Here is a 5,897-nt window from a genome sequence, read left to right on the forward strand (position 1 = left end):
GTCACATCGGAGACGTCGGCTGCGAACTGACGCAGCGACTGCCCCGATTTCTGTTTCAGGCTAGCATAGCGCCGTTCAGCATCGGCGCGGTTCACGTCACGTGCGAAGCGAAGCTTTAGGGCCGAATCCAACGACTCAAAGTCAGTCCGCTTCCTGTCGGGCAGGTGCCGCAGCACTGCCTCCGCGTCCTCAGTGAGGAGCATGGACAACTCGAGTCCCTTGCGGCTCTCTGACCAGCGCTCCTGGCGCGCGTGCTCCAGGAAGCGGAACCTGAACAGAGCATAGTCCGCCTTGCCCGTGTACATGGGCAGACGGCGGCTGCTTCCCCCGCGCCTGTTTCCTAGGGCTTGAACAAGCAGGCTGATCGCCGACCTAGGGGACGGCGAGCGGGAGCGGGAGCGCTCACGGCGGCGCGAGCGTTCACGGCGGCGGCCACGTTCCTCACGGTCGCGGGAACGGCTCCTGGAGCGGCGGGACACACCGCGGCTCCTCGACCTTGAGGGAGAGCGGCGTGCACGGCCGCGAGACAGGCTCCGGGAGCGGCGGGACAGACCGCGGCTCCTGGACCTGGAGTCAGAGCGGCGAGCACGGCCACGGGACAAGCCCCTGGAGCGGCGGGACAGACCGCGGCTCCTGGACCTGGACCTGGAGTCAGAGCGGCGAGCGCGGCTACGAGACAGGCTCCGGGAGCGGCGGGACAAACCGCGCCTCCTGGACTGCTCAGGCTGCACCCGCCGTTCTGGACGGCTCTGGGAACGGGAGCGCGAGCGGCTCCTTGAACGTTCGTCTAAGTGCGCATGGCGGCGGGCTGACCGCGACCTGCTGCGGCTCCTGGACTGGCGCAGCTGCGAGCGGGACACACCGCGCTCGCGGCTGGCTGAGCGAGACCGCCTGCCTAACCTATGCGAAGGCAAGCCGGACACACCGGGCTCGCGGCTCGCGGGGAGGACAGGAGCCGTGTTCGGCAGTGAGAGGACGACCTGACGGCGGTCAGCCTGGGGCCGGGACAGACCGAGCCCCGAGCTGCCCGCCAGGATGGACTCGAAGTTTCCAGTCGTGGTGCTGGTAGGGCGGGAGCTTGGCCTAGTCGTCGTGCTGCTGGTCAGCACGCCACCGACGCTACTGGACACTGCCGCACGCGCAGGCGCGCGCACGAACATGCCAGTTTCGGGGCAATACATCATGGCTCCCGACCCAAAGCCAACCTGGAAAGGCTGCTCATCTCCTGAACCCACGTTGCGTCCCGGCTGTGTGGGTGCCGTCCTAGCCGAGGGGCGCGACGGGCCGAAGGTGAACCCGCCGGTGCCGGACCGACCAGGCATGGTTCCTTCACTAAAAGCGAAGCCAGTGAACATAGGCGGCGCGGCAGAGGCCGAGGTAGCCGCCACGGTGCTGACCTGTCGGGGGCCCTCGAGGCCCTCGAGGCCGGGCACTGGTGGGCAGCTTGTTTCAGCTGTCCCAGCCAGAGAGGCAGCTATGCGCTGCATAAACGGCGAAACTGGTGGTCTGGTTGACGCGGGCCGGTTGGCTGTTGAACCGGGAGTACCGCTGCGCTCTCGCAAGCGGGAGCTCCTACGAGTAGGCGTTCTCCTCGTCGCCATCGCCAACACAGTGTTTTGCGTCGCAAAATTGAACGTGCAGTTCGTGAACGTATGCGCAGTGAGTGCACCAGCAGCTCGACCTGGGGTCGGTGCGCTCCGGCGGCGGACAGACCGCGCCAGATTGGACCTTTCCTCAAAGACGAGCGCTTAACGTGTGTTTTCCAGGACCGAGCAACGACACCGCGACCAGAGGTCAAGCGGACAACAGCTCAAGGCCCCGGACAGAGTACTGGCGGCTCCAACACCACGGCCTAAACCGAGGCGAAGGAGGGTCCAATGGGAACAAACCGCAAAGGAGCACACGTACCGCCGGCAAGCGTCCACTTGCCGCCTCCAACACACAAGCACACACACTAAACACACAAACACGAACTAACCTCAATTTAAATTAGAGGGGCTGGACAAACCAGCTCACTCTACCGGAGCGACGAAATCGGCACGGATCGCTGAGCGACAAACGCTACAGCGAAAATTCAATAAACGAGAGGAGCTGGACGGACCAGCTCACTCAAAAGGAGTGACGAGCTGCACAAGAGCGACAAACGCTACTAGCAGACTCGACCTGAGGAGCCGGGAGAACCCGCTCACTCAGTCCTTCCCCTCCTCCGTGCTTTACGCGCTGCCACCAATGTTGTGTAGCGTGTTCGCAGCAGAGTAAAGGCGTTCGGAAGGAAAGGCAAAGGTACAGGAACAATCAGGTTTATTTATCCAATAGATTACAAGTCACCAAGACTCGACGGACTCAACGCGGTACGGTACGAAACGTAACGGGACGGTAAGATCAGGACGACGTCTTGACGCTACGAAGTCTGACACAGGAGTGAGAGCGGGCCAGGGGCCCGCGCGGCGAGGAGCCGAGCTCGGCAGGCGCGGCTCGTCAGGGTTCGGTCGGCTGGCCGGCACGGCCGGCCAGAGCGCTCTAGCGGCGAGGAGTCGAGGCGGCCGGGAGCGGCCGCCAGTTGAGGTGCCTATCTCGCGCGCCAAACGCAGCGAGATTCAAATGCTCAGGGAATGACAAACGCGTGTGTGATCGCACATCACAACAATATATATATTGCGGCAACAATAACAATAACAGCCGTCAAACAGCGAGGTAGCCGTGGAGCGCGTCCAGCCCCGGCCGCAGAGATACCCCGGGCCGAGCGGCGCTCGCTCCAGACGCTCTCAAGAGGTGATGGCCAGGCACAATAGCCCTGGAGCCGCTCCGCTGCGGCCGCGGGGCCCGCGAGCACCGAGCCGGCGTGGGTCATCGACATATGACTTGCCCCTCGAAAAGCTCAAGGCCGTCTCTCTCTCTCTCCCTCTCGCTCTCTCCCAGCATTGCAAAGCGTGGCTACGCCCGTCTGGTATGCAACATCCTTTCGAATGGTCCCATACATCAGCGCCCCGTCAGCCTGCCACAACAAACGTCATTCGCTGTCTCACTCGCTCGCCAACTTTATGATATGTACGAGCCGCATGACGTGCGCCACTCTCCAGGTCGCGTACTACTTCATGGCAGTTTTTATTAGACATTATTATTTGCTTTGTTCGAGAACATGTCTTTTGGAACGCCACCGGTCGTACCGTTTTGCGATATCCCAGAAATTCTGCTCAGACAACGGGCGGCGAGTCGATGTTTTCGAGAGAGATCGATGTTATTATGCTTCCCCGCACTGCGAGCGATTTGTTAGCCTCTCACTTTTCTCTTTCCACAGTGATAAAACGCCTTGACCACGTCGAAAACAAATGCGGTCGTAGAGAAAAATGGAAAGGTTACCTCTCTCTCTCTCTCTCTCTCTCTCTCTCTCTCTCTCTCTCTCTCTCTCTCTCTCTTCTGGACGAATATTCAAATTTGCCGCGTCAATACAGTTGCGTCGTCGGTGGCGACCGTCAGGAGGCTGGGATTGCGGCCGGAGCGCTTTCTGCTGCGCGCGCTGCGCGTCGCGGCCCCGATGTGTCGTTCCGTTCCGCCGACTGAGTGCCTTACTGTGTCGCCGCCGGCAGCTCTTTCGTTTTCACCGACCAACGCCTCTCAAAACTCAACTCGCCGCGCCTTTGAGTAATGACCACGCGCGGACCCTTTTCTACGAGCGCGGCAGAGCAGATTTTTCTGAACGTTTTGTATAAATTTTGTAATGGAAAACCATCAATAAAACCGCATCCGCGAAATTTGTCACCTGCCGCCGCCTCCCGGATCTGCTCGCCGCGCGGCGAAATTAATACCGGCCCGGATCCGGCGGCTGAATCAATATCTTGATGAAGTGGGGCACCTGTGGATGGAACACGCCTGCGCGGCGCTGGAGCTGGAGCGGCCCTGGATGGAGCCGGACTGGAGAACTCAATTCATCATAAAGCGGCTAGGGCAGGGCCGGGCCACCTGCGCAGCTGCGGCAAAAGCTGTCCTTCACACTGTGGGACTGGTCCCCGAGCGGCGGCGCCACTGCAGGTCACCTGCAGGTGTCGCAGGGACCTCCAGGCAGGCCCACGCCCACATGCACAGCTGCAGCGAGCTCACACTGCGGTGCGAAGTGCGGCACAAGTTCAGCCCCCTCCCCTCCCTTCCAGCGCGCAGCCACTGCAGGTCACCGGCAGGTGCCGCACGGCAGGGCCTCCCACACCTAGGCAGGCCCGTACTTTTCGCGTCGATGGCAGCTGGATCCGAGCTGCTCCAGGCGTTGCTTCAAGAAGCCTCGTCTTCTCCACTTCCTCCAGGCCACAGGCGCCCGTAGGCCTCCGGGGAGGTACTGCTCTAGTCCTCGATCTCCGAACCACCGCCGACTCGTCCAGCAGCAGGTGCGCGGTGACATCACCGCGAGCCAAATTCCCGCCTTCCTTGTCGTCCCCCGTCTTCCTCCTGAAAACACGCGGCAAAGTTCGGCAATCCCGCGGCTAACGGGGGTTCTGCCCGCCGGCCTCGCCCCGGCTTGCCCGTCTCTCCGCGTCGACGCCGAGCGTCGTGGCGTGGCGGAGCGTTGCGCGACGCGTCCCTTTTTTGTTGTGTCCTCGACGCCTCCACGCCCCGCCACGCCCCGACACGGTTGGCCGGACCCCATCAAGCTGCCGCAGAAGTATGCAAAACGATAACACTCCGCTTTAGCGCGCCACCTCTTTGGGCGGAGTGTACGTCCTCTCGAGCTGTCTAGGCGACGCCGGGCCGGGCGGGCAGTGTGCGGGGGCGCCGCGCGCCGCAGCGGGACACCGGTGTCAATGGCAGCGCTGTCACGCACCCGCGAGCACACACATCCCATCTACCCCCCTCTCTTGCCCTCTCCTCCCATTTCGGCCGGAGCCGCGCTTTGCCATCTTCACATGTAATATCCTTTCGCGTACATTTAAAGACGACGCCCTTCTCTCCGCCTCCTTCCCACGCACGTGAATCCATCAATATTGCGAAATAATAATTCATTCTTTTGCTTTCCCACAAAGAAAAAGTTCATCTTTATAGGAAATCAAATAAAACGGAAAGTGACTCTCTAACCGAGTCACTGTTCAAGGAAAAGTAAAATCACGAGCAGCGACGGATGTTTAACTGTTTCGTTCCGAATGTTCGAAACATTTTTCACGGAGTGAGACAAGACACCTCGGGTCTTCAGGTGTGGTCCAACCCAACGTGACGCACCACGCGTTCGTTACGCCCTCGACTGTGACGACGCGCCAGACTCGCTTAGCAAAAAAACAATCCCTTTCTTTAACAGCTAAGCTGAACGAGCTGGAGGCCGCTCCTCTTTGATTTGGTACGCAATAATCGTGTTTTGACATGACACTTTCTCCTGCCTGGTCGGTTTAGTCGCGATGAAGAGAGTCGCATGTCGCCGTGGGCGACGCTGCTTGCGATCTAACCGCCCTTTCAACCTCCTCTTGATTATTTGCAGCACTCGTTGCGATGTTAAAAGAGCCCAAAGCGCCACCCTCAAACGCTCTCTGAACGAGACTCGTGCGTAAACCCTTTCTGTATATCAGTTAATCAAATCCAAAGAGCACATCATGTTTAAAAAGAAGCCCCTCCACGTGACTGCTCGCGGACACTCTCACTCGCCCACACGCGGTTCCCACACGACGGTGGAGGAAACGTATTTAAGACCAGCAACGGTTTACATGACCCCCCCACGATTTCCCCCAAAATTTTACCACTTTTTCTAGACCACTTTCTAAGACATTGAGACCTGGAACCAGCATCCTAAAAAAATTATTGAAGGAGTTATGATTTTTCAAAGATTTAAGGTCATTTCCCCACCAAAATGTTTGTTATTTTGAAAAATGTAATTTTTTTTAGCACCGGAGGCCTCTGAAAGGCAGGTCACAGTTGTTTCTGGA

At 59.6% G+C, this 5,897-nt stretch overlaps 1 protein-coding gene across 2 annotated transcripts in view; it reads right to left on the reverse strand.

Moving 5' to 3' along the window:
- Positions 1-5,897, reverse strand: part of LOC113212227 (uncharacterized) — a 129,877-nt gene that overhangs the window by 112,092 nt on the left and 11,888 nt on the right. The gene's annotated exons all lie outside the window — the stretch shown is intronic.

The sequence above is a fragment of the Frankliniella occidentalis genome, unplaced genomic scaffold, assembly GCF_000697945.3.
Source record: "Frankliniella occidentalis isolate FOCC.00 unplaced genomic scaffold, Focc_3.1 Scaffold90, whole genome shotgun sequence".
Taxonomy (NCBI): domain Eukaryota; kingdom Metazoa; phylum Arthropoda; class Insecta; order Thysanoptera; family Thripidae; genus Frankliniella; species Frankliniella occidentalis.